The 22,730-nt window shown below is 38.9% G+C and overlaps 1 long non-coding RNA gene across 1 annotated transcript in view; it reads right to left on the bottom strand.

The window, feature by feature from the left end:
* LOC124304824 (uncharacterized) overlaps window positions 1-17,660 on the bottom strand; it is a 40,403-nt gene extending 22,743 nt beyond the window's left edge. Inside the window, exon 1 of the long non-coding RNA XR_006908279.1 lies at window positions 17,488-17,660. This is a non-coding gene — a long non-coding RNA (uncharacterized LOC124304824). The remainder of the gene's footprint in view (window positions 1-17,487) is intronic.
* Window positions 17,661-22,730: the final 5,070 nt, after the last annotated feature.

The following is a 22,730-nucleotide window of genomic DNA, read 5'->3' as shown; positions in this document are numbered from 1 at the left end:
AATTGCGATATTTCAAATATATTCTGTTACATATGCCAGAAGTTTTCACCCCCCCGAAAATGAGATGCAAAACAGACCTTACACCGCAGCTATATGATCAGGAATCGATATCTTGGTCTCGTCGGAGAAAGAACGAAAGCACTTTCGATAATATTAAATTTTTCCCACTTTCTGCGGATCTGCGGCATTATAACAATCTGACAAGACTTGTTTCTACGGAAAATAAGAAACTCGAGACAAAACTGCGTCAAATTGACGCATGAAGAATAAAAAAAAATAAAAAAAACTGCAAAGGTTACATCTATCAACGTATCGGTAATTTTCAAAAAAATAACTCCGGTGATTTTATGTCTGCAGGAATATATAATCAGTGGCATATGCACTTATTACATTATATAAAGGTGTCTCATCATTGTTTTTTTTTCTTTTTTTTTAATTTTATCTCGCAGCGAGTAAAGTAAAATAGCTTTGAGCTGCGAATTATTTCGCCCAGCTGTAACTCGTAAATATCGGAAAAAAAGCACGTATAGCCTTGGATACAAAGAAACTTTTTGCAAGGCGTCGGCCAGAAAAAAAAAATTGCAATATCTCCAAGGGTGGTGAAAGCTGTCGAGACTGGAAATTATCTGGCGTGTTCGAGAAGAAGGGATTCCATTACATTCGACTTTGAACGATAGATGCGCGGGTAAATCTATTTGTAGTTTTCGAGTGTAGCGACAAAAATCCGCTACTCGATTACGAATGACGTTGACGTTTGTAAGCGTGGGAGAAAATTTCAGCCGCTGGTCGGGGGGTGGTAAATTTTTTACGGTTACAAAAGCGTGTGTAAAAAAAATTTTCAGGTAAAAATAAAAGAAAATGATAAAAACGAGATAATATGTAGCGAAATAAAAAGTGCGTGTGCGAGTGAGCTTGCAGCGAGTCTGAATGAGTCGATTTTCATTTTATACATTTTACTCGTATAAGGGCTGAAACTTTAATCCCGGTTGCACGGCAAGTCTGAAGCACATCCTTGAAACTTGAATTCAGAGTTCGAGGATTATGTTATACACATATTACGTATAGATGTATATTTTATATACGTATACATATGTGTAAATCCTGCAGGTTTATTGCCGCGGTTATTCAAATTTTTTCCTCCTGAGAATTTTACTATCAATAATATATTCGGGCGATACCGGATTTCGCTTGAACAAAATGTCCGAGGAAAAATTTCATCTCCGTAAGAATCGAATATCGAGCGAAAACGTAGCGTTAAAAAATTAATAATACACGCGTTATTTCTTCCCTCACCGCGAATCTTCATCTTATAAATGTTTGAAAAAACCTTTCGCCTCCCGGCTAATCACGGGTAAATTTTCCCTCACATTGGCAACGCGTATTTCCGTTCCGTTGGCTTCCAACCGTGATAACTTCCGGCGGTTCGCGCTCTATTTACACAGTACGGTCCAAATCTTTTGGGATTTTCCACAATTACACAGATAAACCTCGCGATGTTTTATTATAAAGACTAACGAGAACGCTGACCGAGAGAATATTCAGCAGAGATTTGGCGTCCCCTCAAAAACAACGTCGAAATAACAAATCCAACCTTTCCTTCGAAGCATCCAGCCGTCGTCATAAAAGCTCCGCTTATTTTTAACCCATGATTTTCAATTCTCCCGATTAAATTTCCAGCCGGACTGTTTGCCCTCTGCCAGCAAATTGTTCAATCTTCAAACCGTATCTACAGACGATCCGGAGCTTAATTCTCAGGGAGCTTGATCGGACTTTGATACAGCTTTCGCCTTTGTGTTTTCCACGTTCCGAACGCTGATTGGCTTCCAAATCCCGGCCCTCGGAGCTCCGACTAATTGAAGAAAGGTCAAGAGATTATTGAAACTAAGGTTTGAGATTGCGAATACATTATTTGCTTTTCGGAGTAGTGTATTATTCCATAATTGGACCGCGTTAATAATAACGATCCTACCGTCGCGGTGTGTTCGATGCTCAAGAAGGCAGGATAATTATCACCTCGGTACGTTGTTGTTAATATTATTATTATTATTAATACTATTATTATGATTATATCCGTTCAAGACGCGTTATCGTGAAAAAGACTTTTATGCGAGGAGAAAATGACGTTTCTCAGTTTTATTATTTTTTTTTTTTTTTCTTACTCTTCGCAGCTGCACAGAGGAGGAAAACTTACGATCCGTCGCCTACCGGAGTGAAAATCTATAAGTATTTGTTAGCGTAGGTGTGTATCGCAGGAATACTAGACCTAGCCATACTCCGAGTAAATATTTCGCCGGGTATCCCGGACGTCTAGCATGCAGTTCGCGATGCTGGGAAGTTGGGATATTTTCCGAGGCGTCGCGACGATGAAACGCGCCGACACTTATCGACGGCTCAGCTAGCACGCGACATATGTTCAAGGAGATGTATATCTTAACCCTTGAGAGAAGATTTTCCGGATCGATAGACACTCGCGAGGAATGAGATCGAATAAATTTATGTGTTTACGGAGAGGGATTTTTTACCGTCTCTTCGTCGGTGCATTTTTATATCTAATGCCGAATATTCAGCAAGGCGAGAAATTTTCAGCTTTAATTGATGCGGAGTCTTCGAGTGCGTTGGCGTTTTTTTTATTACAACCGAAAAACGCAGTTCTGGATAGTAAGGGAAATTTGTTTCAGTGCAACTATCAGGATGCACGTTGGGATCATTATTGGAAGGTCATTTTTTTAAATATCCAAAATAACCTCCGCGTAATTAAGAAATAATTGAATAGTTTTTTCGAATTCTTATTTCAACTTTATAGCGTGTCCCAAAGAGGGTGGATTACATTCAACCCTTTCAGGGGTTGCACATTAAATCTACCGAACAGATTCAGATGAAATTTGGTATAGAGCAGTTTTTTGGGTCTCTGGTTGCGAATCTGAACTCTACCTGCGCAAGCGAAATTTTTATCGGTGTGCAACGTGCGTCACGTTTTATAACGGCAAAGTGCCGAGGCAACTATGTCATCTCACGTGCAGTGTTTTACATGCACTTCAAACCCACGCTCGTCGCGAGTTCTTAGAAATTTCGGAATCCAGCCGCCGCTGGAGCAGATTTTTCAAGAAAACAATGAGCTAAAAACATGCAGACTTCCGTTGGCCGTGCGAAGAAAAGCCGGGAAAAACGGCACCTTCAAAGATTAATTTACTGGCCAGCAGAACGCAGCTTGACCTGAAAAAATCGGGTGAAATTACTCGGGCTTAATTCAACGCGTCATCAACGATTTTAATTGTCAAGTGCTTTTTCATCTCGAGTTGTTAAACCCAGGTATTTTTCAAACTGCATACGGCGTAAAAATGAATTTCAAATATTCTCACAGTATAACTGATACATGAACTATAACGGAAAAAATTTTGCCAAAATCGAATCGTCCCCCAAAAAATTTGTCATAATTTCAAACAATAACGTTAAAATCCATTTTTTTATCCTGCTATATTATTTACTCACGAAAAAAAAAAAAAAATGCAGGATCTTAAACTTGTCGAAAATTCGCACTCGCGGCTCGTTTCGCAGGAAGTAAAAGTTGTTGCACTGTTCCAATTAATTCGTAATTAAAAACATTTTCCCAGAAGTCGTGAAAAGACGGGTTTGAATTCCTACCGCGTTAATTATAATTAGTCGGCGTTGATTCGCCTCGCCAATTTCGTACAAATATAACCCGTCCACTCGGCTTCTTTTCGCGAGTATCTTATCTTCAGCGACTTCAGCAGCGAGACTCGACTCTCCTTTTGCCGGCGGCTGGGAAAAGGGTGCAGGGTAAATAGAGGAAAGCGTGACTCGAGTTTGGGGAATGAGGGGAGTTGGAAAAAGGTCGAGACGACGAAGCTGCGTTAGGGAAGCATTTGCATGACGTCAGTCCCGTTTTCCTCGCCGTCTCGCCTTGCTTTTCGCTCATTCTAATTACCCCAAGTATTCGGACCCTTTTCCCTACCGCCGATAGATCATTAACACGCCCTCTCCAAAGGGCCAAAGACCGTTGTTCTCCACGTTTGGGTGTCAAGGTACGCCGAGCCTCGGTTAGCCGGAACAAAGAGACCCGGAGCTAACAGACGCTCGAGATATTTCAGGCTGCGCGACTCAGCCAGTGATTAAAACTACATGTATAGACGCAGAAAAAGAAGCTGATTAAATTGCCTCGAACCGAATTCCCCCAAGTTCAGAATCTCAATTTATTTCATCAATTTTCTTTTGCGTCTCCCGACTTCCAACCGTCTTTTTCCTGCAATTTGCTTTCGCTCTCCCTTTTCCCTTTCCTCTGTACAATACAATACATACATAATATATATCTATATATATATACATATATATACACGATGGGGTCTATCCAATTTTGATCGTACACGAGAAAAGTTTGTCCTTGGTACCTGTATTCATGGTTATAAATGAATTCCACGGTGTGGCGATTTTGGTACATACCTATATATATATATATATATATACACCAGTATACGTATATAAAAATATTTTTACGTTTGAGGAGAATCTCCGTGATATCCACACGATTCTCATTTAACCGCCACTCGATTCAACGGCCAAAATTGTTCGCGGCCAAAATGATCGCAAGGGAATTCCTAACCCGGGTCCTGCAAGCTCTACCGTAAAAATCCACGGTCACAAGCGCGTCGGGACGAGTTGTCATATCGATATACAAACGTGCAAAAGAAGAAGAAGAAGAAGAAGAAGAAACAGAAAAAATCTCTCGTTCACCCAAAGATCGGAATTATTTTAATTCACGAAGCGATATCCACGTCTGACATCCAGGAACTCGAAAATTACATTGAATAATCGGTTTCAAGAGCCTCTTCCGATTCAACGATCGGAATCGGAGGAATCCTCTCGACTCGAAGCACTGTGCAAAAGTCTAATAATATATTCATGCCCATCAGCCCCCGCGCATTTAATCGGCAAAAAGTACGCTTATTACTATTACTATTGTTATTGTTTTTGTTGTTACTATTATACGGTTAGAGATCCTCTTTTCATCCCTGTGATATATCTCTGGAAAGAGAGCGGGGGGTTGATAACCACAATTTCAGCTCGCGGAGCTCTCTCGTTGTTGGTTATAATTGAATATGATGACGACGGGTTACAATTGCACAAACACAGAGAGCTACGCAAGGGTTGAATGTTCGTGCTTCGGTCAGCGTCTAGAACTGGGTGTAAAGGAAGTCCGCAGACATCGAGGGTCCCGTTTTTCGGTATAAACCTACACACGGAGTCCCGGAAGCTGCCGGAAGTTTCAATACCCTCAAGCCTGAGGTGGACTGAAACTGTTTCGAACGACGTGACCTGACCTGGAAATAACTTGACCTCAATTTATACACGGTATGAATCAAACATTCTCGATTATACGCGCGCTTCCTGATCTCGGACATGAAAGGAGGAAATGAATATTACCGTCAAGACGTGATTCTTTTTTTTTTTTATATTTCATTTCTACAATTGTCCCAACTCTTAAACGGTACCCTGAAGTTTTTCAGATTTTCTATTCCACTGCTCAATTATTTGTGAATACATAAAGTAATTTTGGAAAGGACGTTTTTTGAAGTTCTCAAAAAGTTCTCAGAGACTGTATTTTATATTCCTGTTTTGATCCATTCTTTTTCAGCACTTTCAATTTTTTTTGGTTAGCTAAAAGATTGTTTGAACGGTTTGAAAATTACCGAGAAATTCTCTAAACTTCTATTTTACACTCAGAACACTTCTAGATGGCTTCTGTTATGGAGAGATTTTTGTCTGGTTTTTTAGCCCGTTCAACTTCTTTTTATCAATTATAGAGTTTGGAAATTTGCACACCGTTTGAGGAATATTTTATTTGATCAAAACGTTTAGTTTGAAAAATAATAAAGAATTTTCAGTTTATCCGTTTTTTTTTTTTTTTTTTTTTTTTGATACTTTTAAAAAAGGTCATTTTCGAGATCATTTTACATATTCGTAAATAATTGACCTGTTTAATAAGAAATTTCGAAAACTTTCAAAAATGACGAGGATCAGACGTTGTTTGTGTTCGCACGGAATTGATTCAATGACTTTTGAATCCATGAAACAGCCCGAAGTCTTATCTGGAACCTGACTTTGATTTCTCGAACCCATGTAAAGTCATATTAATCATAATCTTCCAAATCTAAAAACTCGTTCTAAGATTTTTCAACCCTGCACAAATTAAGTCACCGATCTAAGACTTTGGGAAATATTTACAAGCTTATCCGTATAATCCGTCAAAGTGATTCGACGTCTTCGAGTTTAGTGGTCGGATGTGCCAACCTACCAACCTGTAACCACTGACCGGAACACAGAGCTTGAGCCACGCGAATTGCCCTGATCCTGGAATTCGTTTCCTCGAATGGGAAAGGTCGAAAATAATCTGACCTCCTAGGATGCGGTTATGTTCAATATAAATGCCCAGAGATAGAGGTGATCCACGTGTTTGCGTCGATCAGGGTCTGAGGCTAACCTCACGCGTAATGAAACCTAACTCAACTGGCTGAATATTGAATTTTCTTCGACACATGTGCGCGTAATATACGCAGACACGTGTTTGCCAAAATTGTGTGGGAATCTCTTCTATCCGCTTATCTCGCAAGTCTGCCGAATTTACCGACCCAATCAAATACTCGAGGTGAATAAGAATTCGGTTTGAAAAGATTTCTCGCGAAAAGGAATTCGGTAAAAACATCTCTCAAGGCAAGCTTCTCTGTCTTATTTTATATTATTTTTTTATGGAATGTTAAATTTGCGTGCATTTCTACAAGCGATCATTCTTTGAAATCGGATTACTATTTTCGTAGTTTTCTTACGTCGTACAAGCAACGAGTTCTAGCCTTAATAGCCAATAGGAAAGGTGACCCGTTACTCCAAACCCTTTTAAACGTATTCCATCGTCTCGGAGAATTCGATTTTCTAGCAGACGGTATAATCAAAGAACAGAACAAAGAACACTTTTAACACACGTTCGTTGATGAATTTCAATGGCATTCGTTTTCTATTGGATCTCGTGAAATCGACATCCGTATGGAAAGTGAAGGGAATGAAACTGGAAAATTGTAACCGAGAAAAGTTTCTAGATGAGATACGAGGGGGGAGGAAAATTCCGAAAAGAACAAAGCAAATTTGTGTGCACAACAGAATTTGCAGAACTGCAATACTGACAGGAAAAGGCAAAGAACGCGACACATCAAAGAGAATCATCCCATCATCCGTGACATTTCTATTTCAAAAGCGATACGGTATTTGCTCGGAATGCACTTTGACACACACCACCCGATACTCATCGAAAATACATTCACCCTGTCTTACTTTGGCTCGAGGGTTTCGAACACGAGAGCTTTCCGAGTTCAAAGGTCGGCTGTCATGGGCCGAAACCGCATCTATTTCCTCATTTCCCGGCTCCGAGGATTTATTCAAAGGTCAATCCGTTATAATTATAGTTGTGCGAATGAAAATAGCTCGGTCGATGACGGCAATTTAATATAAAATCTGAAAATAGAGCTTTGCTGCAGATCTGCTGCTGCACGGACGTTGAGGGTTAGATCAATTTGAGGTGGGGTTGAAATTCCGTATTTTAACAGTTACGGAAGTGCCAATTCTGAATGTTTTGATCGCGAAACTTGAAGTGAAGAAATCAACACTGAGACAAGCTTTTAGTTCCGGTTATCGCTCGGTCCTTAACTATTTTCATTTTTTACCACAATCGAAAAATGTAGTTCCAGGTATAAAATGAAAATTAGTTTTATAGCCGTTACCGGAAAGTCTGGTATCCGTTAATATTCTTTCTCATTACGATCACTGTTGCTATATTTTCTTGCAAGAATAAATTGACGTTAAAGCCTCGTTTAACTAAAAAAGTCGAGTAAACCTCAGAAACTGATTTTGCGTTGCAATTACCAAAAAAGGATCGACGATGGCGCAAAATGGTTACGCGTATCTCGTTTTTCGTAATTCCAACAATATTCAAACAGTTTTTTTAACGACACGTGTTTTACTGAATTTTTCTAGTTACTGCAACAAATGAAATTTTTCTCAGTGAAACTTTGACGAAACGCCAAAGTTCTAAAAGTCTGAAATATCGAAGATTTTCGGTTCCGTGAATTTCTGGCTTGGTGAAATTTCACCATTTTGATCTTTCTTTGTTTTGGATTTTCGATATTCTTACGTTCGGAATCCTGGTCATTTTGATTTTCGGTGTTTCTGATTTTTTACACCCACTTGTTGAGTAAACTACGCTGTGCGAGTATATTTTGATATTCGAAATTTTACTCTATCGAAACTTTATTTTTCGCAACTTTTCTCTATCGTAATTTGAATTTTCGTAATCTTGCACTTCGAAACTCTCATCCGTCGTGTTTCCGACGATAGGAAACTTTGTTATTTCTTCAAAGTTTGATTTTTCTACTTCAAATTTCACCACCAAATAATTCGGCACTTCAACCCCGCCCCTGGAATATCGGATTCATTCAACTAGTAACCCGAAAGCTGTAGAATCTTTTCTTCGAATGAAATCGATACTTCTGACCGAATACATTTCCAAAACAATAAACTAGCGTGTGATTATCAAATGTGCAAAAACTTTCCTTCAATACCGAAGGAATTTGGTCAGATTTAAGTACAGAGTAAACCGGAGATCTTTCCGTGTGAAGGAGTAATTTTAACCTGCGAATGAATAGCACAAAGAGAGAGGCAAACGATTATGAAAAAAAAAAATTTACGAACTCAGTTTTTTCTTCTGCTGTAACGCTTCAAGCACTATACTTTTTTTTTTTTCTTTGGTTTCGTTTTAACACACGTGAAGCAACGCGCGATTTGTCCGAGGTCCTTTTCACGGTGAATCTTCGCTCCCGGCATTGGTTTTCCACCCACCACCGTCGGGGCCATTACCTAAATGGATTTCTTCGTGAATAAGAAAATAAAAGAACAGCGAGTCTGCGAGTGAACGGAGAACAAAAAAAAAAAAAATTAATATTACGATCCCCGATGCGTAAAAATGACAAAACAAATTATAATCGTTGTCTTTTTATTTTTTTTTCTTCTTTTTTCCTCTCACTTTCAACCCACATGGAAATGAATTCACATAAATCCCCGAGGAAATCAACCCAAGTTCAACAACCACCGATGTATAATTATCTGTAAAAACATCTCGTCGGCGGATTTTTATCCCTGCATGGTTGTAAAATAAATTTTTTTTTTTTTTTCTATCATTTTACTTTGCCCTCTTCTTCGTACGCAGAATAATACGAATCCATACACGGCTTTCTTTCAGCCTTACGCTACTCTTTCTACACGCTGCAGGAAAGTAACAACAAACTTATGGCTCACTCGGCCGAATATGCGATGTGCTGGGTCGTAAACGAGGAGATATATTGCACGGAATAAAAAGCGTACAGTACGTTTGCAAAAGCATCGGAACAGCGAAAGATGTCGCAAAATAAATGGATTCCCGTAAGTTTACTGCAAAAAGAATTTCCGGTTTATTTATTATCATATAAGTTAATCCCTGCACCATAAATTACATTGTTGCAATAAACGTTGCATCTTCGTGTCGTCTGAATTTTTTTTGCAATCTATATAATATCGAAGTCTGCCCTTCGACGACGCGTTTCAGAGCTTTATAGATTTTAATTACGATAAGCTTTTCTTTTTATGCGTTTTTGACAACTTCGGCCAGGATTATTTCATCATTGTCAGCTGAGTGCTTTTCTACATTTTGCAATACATGCAATTTTTTTTCAATGCATACTTTTCGCGAAGTATATTTTTGCCGAAACGTATTTCGTCACGAATATTCGTCACTTGACGCAGGAGTCGAATGAAATGTACGCGGATATATCATTTGGTGTTTTTCATTTTCAAACTAATTTTCATTTTCTACCTAGAAGTATATTTTCCGATTGTGGTAAAAAATGAAAATAGTCAAGGACTGAGCGGTAACCGGAACTAAAAATTTCTCAGTGGGGTGAATTATTCATTCTCTTTTACGATAAACGAAGGTCAGAGCTGTTCAGCCGAGCTGATCGTCGAAGGTTCTCAGAATTTTATCGAACCCTTGACGATATGGAAATTGTTTGAATGCGTCACCGCGCCGATCTCGATTACAGCGAATTTCTCTCCGTTGAATATTGAATAACATGCGGTGGAATTTTTGCCAAATTCTTACCGACGACGACGAGGAAAGCCTGAGGTTTAATGGCGGGGATTAGGCGGATGCTTTTTCGGAGGAGCGTGAGAGGGTTTCAAGTTCCGGCGTCAAAAAAATCATTCACCGTCATTCAACCTCCGAAAATTCGGTTCTTAGTTTACGACGCGACGCACGGTGTGAAAAGTGATCCAGGCGTATGAGAGAAAGACGCGAATAACGGAAGGGTTTGGAAATTTATTATCGACACAGAGAAAGGGATCATTATTTACGATAGTAGATATTGGCCGGGGTTGAAATTCCGAATTTGAAAAGTTCCGTGATCGCCAAATTCCAAATTTTTTGGCGGTGAAACTCGAAGTGAAGAAAAAGAACACTTTTACGAAACACCAAAGTTTCGAATGGTCCGAAACCTGATGTTCAAAGTTCCGAAAGGACAAAATGCGGAAAGGGTGTAACTCCAAGTCAAAGTTCGGAAGTGCGAGAATGAGAAAATTTCACAATCCGAAACATCGAAATTCCGAATGATCGAAGATTTTCAGTTCCGTGAATTTCTGGCTTGGTGAAATTTCACCACTTTGATCTTTCTTGTTTTGGATTTTCGATATTTTTACGTTCGGAATTCTGGTAATTTTGATTTTCGATACTTTTGCGTTCGGAATTCTGGTAATTTTGATTTTCGATTTTTCTGAATTTCACTCTATCGAAACTTGAATTTTCCGTCGTGTTTCCGACCATTCGAAACTTTGTTGTTTCTTCAAAGTTTGATTTCTTTACTGCAAGTTTTGCCACCATATAATTCGGAATCAGGGGCTTTCGGAACTTTACAAATTCCGAACATCAACTCCGCCCCCAACTATTGCAGATAAGGGAGGGAGAAAACCGGGGATTTAAATTTGCTGATTGCAATCGAATTGTAGGTATGCGTGATACCACAGTCAGTTTGGTGATTGAGTATCTGCAACATTGTAATTAACGTTCATATCTCCATTCATCGTTACTCAAAGTTTGTACATCCACGCATATATATGCAAATGTTAGCCACAGTTTTAAACCGATGTTGCGGGATCAGTTCACGTAAAACGATCATGCAAACTTTTACCGTGCATCGTATAAAACCTGACCTTTCCCAACAGTTTTGCCTATTATCTTGTTCCCTTGTTTTTTTTTTTTTTCTTTTTTTCATTGTTGTTTTTATTCCTCGTTTTGATAAGAGTGGAAGAATCACGAGGCGGGGTTCTTCGCTTATCTAAAACTGCGAATGAAATGTATATAGTGGCCATTGGAAAACCGTTAGAGAAGCGTATAAACGCCTATCTCGCGGTGCTCCAGCGGAGTTCTCCAACCGTTTCGGGGGAGAATATTTTTACCTCCTTCGTTCTCCACCCTCTTTGCGAACACTGAAACCGTCGCTTTGTCAACCTGCCAAGAGAGAAAGGCACCCGGATGAAACGCGATATTGCACCGCCAATATCAGCTCTTAATCCTAACCTATGGTTATAGTGCACCCTCTGGGTACGTACGTATAAGCGACGAAACGAAGGCGCAAATCATCCGGAAAAAACGAATTTCACACACAGAGAGCTTCGCATCTCGGTTCGAGGTGGAGGTGATCTTTCGAGCCATCGAGTAAATCAGATAACGGACACTGAGAGAAATTTTTTGTTCCGGTTACCGCTCGGTCCTTGACTATTTTCATTTTTTATCACAATCGGAAAATATACTTCTAGGTAGAAAATGAAAATTAGTTTTCTACCCGTTACCTCGTTTTTCCTAATTCCAACAATATGCGAAAAAGTGACAAAGCAGAGATTCAAAAAATATCACAGGTGCGAATAATCTTACTGGATTTGATTATAAAACCTCTCGTCAAAAATTAAACCACTGATATTAACTGTAAAAATTTCGTTCAGTTGACAAAAACATAGTAATCATATCATTCAATCATTTTTTCATCAAGAAATTTATATTCTTTGACGTTTTCTTATCGTGAATAATTATCGAGTGCGTTTTATCCATTCGTTTTACGAATTCACCAAAAATCGACGGAGCTAGATTTTAGATAATAATTACGTGTTTCTCGCTGAATCGTACAAACATTATCATTTGTAAATTGTCAAAATTTCACGAGTCGACGTTTGTTTGTTTTTTTTATTTCACTTATTCACAAACGGAAGGAAAAATCTTTCGTACATGATTATCAGGGCGGATTAATTCACGAATCGAATGAGTTATTTTTGGTTGAAATCTGCCAGATTCTACAAACAAAAAAATCAGAAATAAAATTAAAATTACATTTATTTCTGATATTAATTTGATTAGCAACCTCTTGAACCTTTGTTTCGCGATTCCTTTCGATCGGACGGTTCGTCGGTCAGATTGTGAACTCGGTTAATTCCTAATTGGCTCGTTTTCAAACATCAATACCATTTTCCTGATTGGAAATGAAAGGCGCGGCGACTGGCACAATTACGAGGCGGGAGACGAATCAGGCACTTCGTAGCAAGCACTCAACAGCAAAGTGGTACGAATAGCTCGTCGGCAGAGTTCCCGGCGTTAATTCCCGCAGAGCTTTTCCCGAGCTTCTGCACCACTCGAAAACTGTAACTGTATATGCGGTTCGTTGGAAACAGCAAGGCAATTAATTGTTCACGTCAATTCATGACTTGCAATTAGGGCTGCTTTTTTTTGTTGACCGTAAACCGATCGTAATTATTAATATAGCAAGAACGGTGAAAGTTCAGGTCAAGAAGCGCGGATTCAACGACCGGAAAAAGCAATTATATAATGTACGGAAATACTAAGAGAATGGTAAAATTCTGCTCTTTTCGTTTCAATAAAAATTGGTAAATCTCATTCCGGAATCACTCGCCGGTGCGATGAAGGCTCGTTTTATTAGACGAAAAATCGAGATACAAATAACAGAATCATATCAACGATCATATTTTTACCGTCGAAGACGGTTGCGAGATTCCTGATCGTATTTTAAATGTGGTACGGAAATATTACAGTTTCACCCAATTTTATAATCCGAACGGAGAAGCCGATTAAATTACGAAGCTCAAAATTTTCCGAAAAATGAAAACAAGTAACGTTTCCGTTTATTCGTGTTTTTTTTTTTCTCAATAGTTTGTTCACAATATTTTTATAACCAGTTGATGTTATTATAATTCACAACGATGTTCCTGTTCGTAGAAAACTTTTTACATGCATTTTTTTCCTGACTTCTCTAACTCTCTTCATTTTTGGAAATACAGGAATTGTTCAGTATCTCAAAAAAATGTTGGCCAGTTCCGGTTACAATCTGGCAGAAAATTTCGAACCTTACAATTCGGGCTGATATTATTACAGTCCGTGCAAGTTTATTATTCTCAGAATGGCCGATATTAGGATAAGATTTAACCGGAGAATTTGATTGGGCTAGACAAACATCACATTTGTATAATCTTCCAGACTTCTCCGACTCCGCGAATGTTAAGGAAGTTTTAACGGCGTTACGCAGCTAGTCAAAATTCATTTTCGTCGATCGTCCGACTAGCGTGTTGGGGTATTCAGAGTGTGGCAACGTCGCGTCGTGTTATTGTAAAAGCTCTGTACATTCGCTCCGTGTACTTTCAAGATCAATTTTTTTCATTTCTAACCGAAAAGTAAGTCCAATACAGCGATTTAATGTTTTACGCACGCGATTCGCTGTTGCCACGTCGCAACGTGTTACGGCCCGCACATCCGGATACAACCTCAGACGTGTACGCATTTTTTAAAATAATTTTTCCCAATACCATGGAAATGGTGAGTGATTCTAAAACATCTTTATCGATTATTGTTAGACTCGCTTCTACTGCCGCAGAAAAATTTCAACGAAATTTCAATGTCACTTCGTTGCAAATTTAATCGATAACTTGAATTCTCGTCCGTTCCTCCGTAGGAATACGTGTAAAATGAGCAAAGACGTATTTGCTTGTATCTCACAAACAATCCCGTGAACCGGGAACAAAAATGTCATCCGGCGATCGAATAAAGTAAATCTATCGAATTGCCAAATTTCATCGAAAACCGAATGTTAATTCTCGTACGGTTGGAACGCCCTTGAGGGATGCTTCGTTGTTTAGATACCTATGCAAAAATTTCGCTAAAGGTGAAGTTGGCAGTTTCGGAAAGGCGTATAAACCGTATTCAAGTGACCACTGTCTGCACTGCTCAGGGCGAGAGTGTCGATCCGAGATAACCAGCGGACTATGGACTTACCTTTGGGACACGATGCTCTCAGACTATCTCAAAATGGACGAGGAATTATCGGCTATTCGCCGTTCAAGGGATGGATGTAATCCGGCAAAACGGACAGGGAATATGGCTGCGATACATCCTTTGTATCGCGTGTGCACGCGTGTGTCTGTATGGATGTGTAGAAATATAATACGTGTGGGTGTGAGTGGGTGTAACCGAGAACGACGCCGACGCCTCGCGGGTCTCTAATCTACGGAGACGTCGCTCGGAGTCACATAATACCGACGAAGGAACAAAAGGACGCCGCGAGTCTTCAATCGAAACCCATTTTACGCCCCCGATGTACGTTGCCCTTAAAAACGGTGACTGGACTTGATGACCCGTGTAAAAAGTAACCCACGCAACAATAATTCGTCGTAAAAATAACTCGAAGAAAAATAATCCACGGACGGGAGTGACTCGCGAAAAAGAACCCAAGACAAAAATAATTCGTACAGAAATACTCCGGGGTAAAAATATTAACCCACACAAAAAAAAAAAAAAAAAATAACCCAAGTCAAGAATAATCCCTGATGAAAATAACCGTAGAGAAAAGTAACCCAAAACATCAATAACCGAAACAAAAAATACCCCAAGACAAAAATAGTTCATGACGAGAAAGTGACAAAAAATTAACAAAACGTTAAATTACATTGAATTAAATCTCACGTGTGATATTTTTGTCATGGGTTACGTTTTTTGGGTTATTATCTCCGAGTGATTGGACTCCTTAAAAACTGAATCATCTTCAACCCTCGGTCCGTGCAGCGGTGAATCAACGAGAAAGAAAGAAAGGAAAAATATAAAGAAAGCACCGCTTTTCAATACCTTGAAAAGTCTTTCAACAAAAATTAATCACTAGGCTAACTTTGGGAATAATTATTTCGTTGAATAATCACCTCGAGCAGCTGTAATAATTTTTTACACGGCGTATAAAATATTTTCGAGGATAATCCCGCCGACGAATTTCTCGGATTCTTCTTGGAAAACTTTTTCATTCTTTGGTTCTTTCGTACCTCGAGAAGTTTTTATACGCCAGTCGCGTCGACGAAGTGTGAAGGATTGTTATATCTAGTTTGCTAGAATCTGCGAGATTACAAGTTGGACAGAAGAATTTATACACGAGGAAGATTTTCCCTTTGAGAATGATTACATCCGGCAAGGATCCAGAGCTCAGTTTACCTTTCCAGAAATTACCGTGTCACAGGCAAGCATCCTGCAGCTCTGATCCTGCTTTTACTTCTTTGAGATGAATTCTGTCAAAGAAACGTTACACAGACGTAACCAAGCCTGCGGGAGACGAGATGTCCGAAGGGATCCTTATTCCTTCAGGATCAAACGCCGTCAATTTTTTTTTACACGCTGCGTCGTCATCTTTCTCCCCGGCGTTGAAAAATAAGATGGTAAAAGATCCGAAAGCGGTGTATAAAGTAACGGTGTTTCCATCAGTTTGTCTTCCGGAAGCTCGAAAGCACCGTCGTGTCGCGTACGTGTTGCCTACTCAAAATTTTTATCGCCGCCGTCTATTCCAGTAAATAAAAGTCACTCCTGTGAATTGGTAGCTACGTCTATATATGAGGCAATAAAGAAACTGTAGGCGTATATCAAGTGGATGGTTAAACGACGCAGAGATACAATTTACATCTACTGCAATAATATTCCGTGCGTTATTGATATGTAACCTGATATATCCCGTATATAAAGAGGGTTAAAAACAAAAAAAAATTCTTAAAATTATAGCGTGCTTATTTTTCCAACGCACGCGGTGAAGAAAATCAACGTCGCAAACAATGTTCAGGTTCGGTTCGGCGAGTTTCGAGCTTACTTCAAAAAGTTACCCGGCATAAATCATTTAGCGATCTTTATTCAACAGCAGCAGCAACGGCAAATATGTTTTTTAAGAAACGAAAAAAAACCGGCCCATCGTCCTTTAGAATTTTCCTGATATCTGGGTTATCGGCAAGCGTATTGTAAAAGCTCCCGTCTGTACGACGTGCGTAACGCGATCCTCTGATATTTTATTCAGCACACTTCGCATGCCTTATCGAACGTACAGAGGCGATGCCTGAATGCGGGACGAAGATGTCTTTATTTCTTTTCATCCCTTATCGAAACCCCTCGACGCTTCGAAAATGTTGCTGCACAAATATCCCGCGTATTCTAAGATCAAACATGTTCGTCCAATTATTTGTTTACATATTCATTTATTTATTTATTCTCGACCGTTGTTTCATCTTGCTTCGAATTCGAGTATAAATATGTATTGGCAATTTATCATACGAGGGATGAAAATTTTACGCCTCGATTCCATTCCCTCCTTAAATATTGGCCACCGTTTAACCTTACGCGGTGAAGTTAAATCGGCACCGGATTTTATTTCATTTTGGACGATTGCCAGGCGCACAGAGTTTTGCAATAATCCCATATTGCACGTATGCGATTTCGAACTAGATTTCAGACCTAGCTCTCAAATATACAGCGGCAAGACGAACTCGGCGCACAACCTGTTGCTAACTTTAGGTCAAGATTTCACACGACGCAAGCTTTCGCGTAAACGTTTGCTCTCCGATTCTTTGCCGAAGATAAAAGCCGAATGTGAATCGGCCCCAAATCGCCCGGGAGATTAAAGGTCGGTCCCAATTGTCCACTTTTGAATTTTCGCTGGAAAAAACGTCGGGGCGAAGATCGATTTGGAGATAAGTTTTAAAAAAATTCGACACACGCTAAATCGCAAAATAATCTCGCGAGTTGTTCAAAATTTTTAACCAAAGCAGGCTCAAAGTCGTGAAAATATAATTTAACGCAGTCGAAGATAATCGCCATTTTGTTTACGATACGCAAATCGGTGTTCGATTGAAAAGTAATCAAAACAAAAGAAAATCGCGCAGTCTTAATCGATTTTAAGTATCAGCAATTTATCTGGATACAATATATTATTGCCAATGAATTATCACGAGAAATATTTATGCAGTTGAAAAATAGCGCGACTGTGGGATTATCTTTTGTTTTTCCTATCTGACTGGAAAATTTATCGTAATGCTGCTACTACTTACGACTAGATAAACCGTCGAAGTCTCTCAGTTTTGCGATTTTCACTGGTAAAAATTAATAACAGCGTGCGCTGTGATTCGTTGAATTTGATTCCGCGAGGATACCGAGGATCAGTTCCGATCACTTTAAACCACTTATACAAACACTTTTGATTTCGTGAGGAAACTTCTGTCTGTGACACAGGGATGCTGGCGCTCACGCGACTGGGCTTCTAGGACTAAAATCAGGGGTTCCAGCCAGGGCAGGTCTGCGCAATCGCACTTCCAACGTACCCAACAACTACGTAGATGAACCTGCCGAGTACACGTACCTCGACTTTACGCATAAATTTTAAACAACCGACAAAATTTCTCTACGAATTTTCAAATCGCGTAAGAATTATCGGCAATTGGGGATGAAGGATCAATCGGGAATGAAAAAATATATACACCTTGAAACGATGGATTTTCCAAGTTGCCGGTATATGGAACTGGGATGAGAACGAAGGAAAACGAAAAACCCGATGGAAACTGTATTTTATTTTTTGGTTTCTTTTTTACGGCACGGAATTTTTCGCACGAGAAAATCGGGGTACAAGTGAATACAAACCGAAGTTGTCGGGGAGTTTTAAGGGTGCCGGGAAAACCGCGGCGGGCATTTCGTCCCTTGAATTTCAATTGACCCGCGAGTCTTGATTGAATAGTATTTGCTTGGGTCCGGGATCTGGAAATTCTTCGGCTGTGTAAAAAGCTTTCCGGAAAAAGAGATCGAGTTTCCAGTCATTTACTCTTTCATTTGACTTCGAGGATGAAAACACGTGTACAAGTATACGTTGTGCGGTTCGTTATTGATACTTCCAGTTTCTCTGTTTTCGGAGGAAAATCGAAGTCAGTGTAATCACACCGAGAATAAAAAGTCGCGTTTTTACCAGTTCTTCGCGTTTTGAAGATTAGAGAATCATCTCCGATTATTTTCAGATCGACTTCTGTATGCGTGCGTGTGTGATCAATTTTTTGGATGACGATATCTCGATAACGAGATTTTCATCACAATCTACGCGGCTTTTACAAACTCAGAATTGATTAATTTTTTTACTTTGATCGATTCGGTACTTTTTCAATTATTTCAATATCAAAATTCCAAAGAATAAAATTAAAATTGTGATATCCTACGAACGGATGAACGGATTTAAACGAAAATTGATATTCAAGAGTATTTTAGGTCGCTGATAACGAATCTGAGGTCAGATTTGAAAAATTCAAAATGGCGAGTAAAAAACCCATAAAAACATTTGTATTTCGGTAGAAACTCATAAGCTGAGTTTTTTTTTTTTTTTTCTTGATCACCGATATCAAATTGAAAGTCAGACTTGCAAAATTTCGTAACGGCGGATCCATTACAGTGGTTCGAAATTAAAAAAAAAATCTTCTACTTTCACGTAATACGTTACCTGAGAGCTTTTGAATCGTTAATCACAAATCCGAATACGTAGTTCGAAATTCAAATTGGATAATAATATTTTTTTTTTTCGACGGCCGGCACACGGTCAGCCTTAAATCGCTTGTTTATTTATGTTTCTTCTTTTTTTTTCTAATCCCAATAATTCGCCAACTGCAAGCTCCTCGACCCTGCGACTGCTACGTAGCACCGTGTGTGTAGTTTGTATACGTTAATTGGTATAGCTCGCGCACTAATTATAAATACCGGCAAAATGAAAGCCGAATAGAGAACCAGAAAAAAAAAAACAAAAAACAAAAGAAAAAAATAAAATAACAACACAAATAAAATAACGAACAGTGAGCATAATCGACTCGCGTTGTCGCTGCGCAGCCACTAACAAAATCACCGATTACAAATCTGAATCATACATCTCCTGATCATATGATTCTCGCACACGTGCGGGTGGATCGTATAAACGTATCTGTAAATTAGCCTAATTTATAGTTACGCCGGTTAATTGCCATCCGCTGCACAATCCTCTGTCACTGTTCCATTCTCGACAACCTCGGCATGGTTTGTTGCCTGGTTTGTTATGCTAATTGAATTCCCGTGCGTAGGTTCAGGCGGTGATTCACATCCGGAAACCTACGCCGCTAATATATATATACGGTTCTCCATGACGCGATTAACTTCGGATGACCCTTTTTCGATATCTCTGAATGCCTGTCCGCGAATTTATCTCGTTCCCGAAAGAATTCTAATTGATATAGAAACTTGTAACGATTCTAATACACCCGCTAAATGGTCACAACACTGAGAAAAATTTCATTTGTTATAGTAACTGGAAAAATTCAGTAAAACTGGTATCGTTGAAAAGACTGTTGGAATTACGAAAAACGAGGTACGCGTAACCATTTTGCGCTATAGTCGATACTTTTTTCGTTATTGCAACGCAAAATCAGTTTGTGAGGCTTACTCTACTGTTTTAGTTAAGCAAGGCTTTAACGTCAATTTATCGTCGCACGAGCGTTAAATTTTCGCAACAGTTGCAAGAAAATCTAGCAATAGTGATCGTGATGAGAAAGAATAGTAACGGATACCAGACTTTCCGGTAACGGCTAGAAAACTAATTTTCATTTTCTACCTAGAACAATATTTTTCGATTGTGGTAAAAAATGAAAACAGTTAAGGACTGAGCGGTAATCGGAACTAAACATTTCTCTCAGTGAACGTAATCGGATGAGAGTAGACTCATGGAGTGAGAGACGTGGAATCGATAGATAATGACGAAAAAACAGTGTGTGAATTTTCACAGATTTTTAGCTTGATTGAAAAGGTTGCCGAAATTGATTTGAAATTAGAAAATGAAGTAAAAAAGTCTGAAAAGCGAAAAAAAAAATTCGTAGTCATTTCATTTTATTGGGTTTGAAAATTTGAAACTGGATAAACAAATCTCAATTTTCGAATAAAAAGGCGGAGAAACTATTGTTTGATTCATTTTTTATTTCTTTATTCAAGGATTGAAAAAAAAATATTTCATTTGCCTCCAAGTTGGAAAGGCTGTCGCGATCAATTTGACAAATAAAAAGCCTTTTAGAGCCCACTGCGCTATATTTTTTTTTTTCTTTTTTCTTTTCCTTTTATTTTGCCGCCACTATTTTCAAACCTATCAATAACGTACGATAGTTTTAACGTTCACACCACAGACGGAAATTTCGTGCGAAACAAATACATTCTAAATGACATTTTAACGTGACAAGAACACCGTCAAATACATTTTTTGCCTAAATTATTTCATTTTTCTACTCATTCTCGATGTTTTACTTTCTTTTATTTTTTTTTTTGTTTTTCAATTTTAATTCGCACACTGTTCCTTCGTCATTATCTATCGATTCCAGGGCCGAGAAGTACATATATATATATATGTATAATGTCGTCATCTGGGAATTCAAAAAACGGTGAAAATAGATTAAACCGTCGTGTTTCCGAGGGGTGAGTGAAAAGCAAGCTTCAAAACCACCCTCGAGACGCATCTTCGTCTTGGGGTATTAAGCAAAGAGCAGCGGGTAATAAAAGGAGAGGCAAAAAAAAGTGCTAGATTCTCTGAGAAACAGCGAATTTGATTCTCATTTTTTTTTTTTTTTTTTATTTTTACTATTTTCCCTACTTTTATTTAGAAAACGAAACGATCGTCGAGATTGAAATTCGCGTCGCGTCAAACTTCTCCAACTCGTCGGAAAATTCTCAATCAGCGATGATCCGATGATTATAATTCAGAAGTTATGCCAAAGTACGTTCTCGAAATTTACAAACGAATTTTCAATGCAACCTTGCAACAGAACCGAAGGCGATCCTGAAATTTGAGGCGAGAAACGGAGGCTGAAAAAAAGAAGAAGAAGGAGAAGAGAGAAACGACACAATAGAGAGCAGCTCGGGGTTCATGTAAGTGTGCGAAGTGGCTTAAAGTGCCTTCGCAATCGAAAAGTGGCGACAAGTTCGTAGGACGAATGGAGAGAGTTGGGAATAAAAAAGAATGGATTCGAGTAACGGGCGTGATACAATACTTTGTTTTATTTATCGAAGGTGGGAGATTTTTAGATTGAAAAATAGATCGTCGATATCCCGAAGAAAAATTTCGATTCATTCGATAATTTCCGGCCTTAAATTCAGACGTGATGTTCGCGATTTGGATAAGAGTACCGAGTACTTTAACAGTCAAGATTTCGCGATTTCTTCGCCAGGTATATGAATAACTGCGGCAGAATTACTTCGGCTTTCGTATTTAATCCTGGACACGACGTTGCTTCGAGTAATTAATTTCACCACCGCGCATGCTAAATTCGTGCTAGTGGCTTTGCCGCGAGAAGATATAAGACTCGTTAATTGCGGTGAGAGCATCGGAACGGTTTTTCAGACTAGGTGTAATTAATTGTCACGCGAGTATGCACAGATATGATAATGACGATGATGATGATTGATGAGCTATTTCTACACATGAAATTTCTGGACGGTTTCCGTGATGTTGAAGTTTGTTTTTAAACCATACCTTTTTTTCCCATATAATCTCGATGAAAACGGAAATTACACGCTGTAATTGGGCGAGTCTGGAACGAATATTTAAATTTAAAGACGGCTAATATAGCAGCTTTAGCTCAAATCCCAGTCTTCGTCGATGTCGAAAATTCTAAACGTACGTTTCACCCTTCGCGAATTTATTAAAGAGGCAGGGTTGAAGTTACGAATTTGAAAAGTTCCGAAAGCGCCTAATTTCGAATTATTTGGTGGAGAAACTTGAAGTTAAGAAATGAAACTTTGAAGAAACAACAAAGTTTCGAATGGTAGGAAACACGACGGGTCAAAGTTCCGCAATGCAAGATTCCGAAAAATAAAGTTTCGATTGAGTAAAATTCCGAAAGTTAAAATATACTCGCACAGCGTCGTTCAATCAACGAGTGGGTGGAAAAAAATGAGAAAAACCGAAAATCGGGATGACCACGATTCCGAACGTAAAAATATCGAAAATCAAAAACAAAGAAAAGTCAATGTGGCGAAATTTCACTAAGCCAGAAATTCACAGAACCGAAATCCTTCGATCAATCGAATTTTTAAATTTCGCTCTTTTGGACTTTTGAACTTTGGATTTTGGACCGTTCGAGACTTTGATGTTTCCTATACTTCGAGTTTCGCTACCAAAAAAACCGGAATTCGGTGCTTTCGGAACTTTGAAAATTCGTAATTTCCATTTCTCAGTAGATAGATAAATCGGTCGAATCTCTTATCCGAATAAATCACGTCTTCAAATTATACTCGCGTAAACTTGAGATTA

The sequence above is a fragment of the Neodiprion virginianus genome, chromosome 5 (genome assembly GCF_021901495.1).
Source record: "Neodiprion virginianus isolate iyNeoVirg1 chromosome 5, iyNeoVirg1.1, whole genome shotgun sequence".
Lineage (NCBI taxonomy): Eukaryota > Metazoa > Arthropoda > Insecta > Hymenoptera > Diprionidae > Neodiprion > Neodiprion virginianus.
The sequence above is the reverse complement of the archived record's forward strand: the minus strand, read 5'-3'. Positions and strand labels throughout refer to the sequence as shown.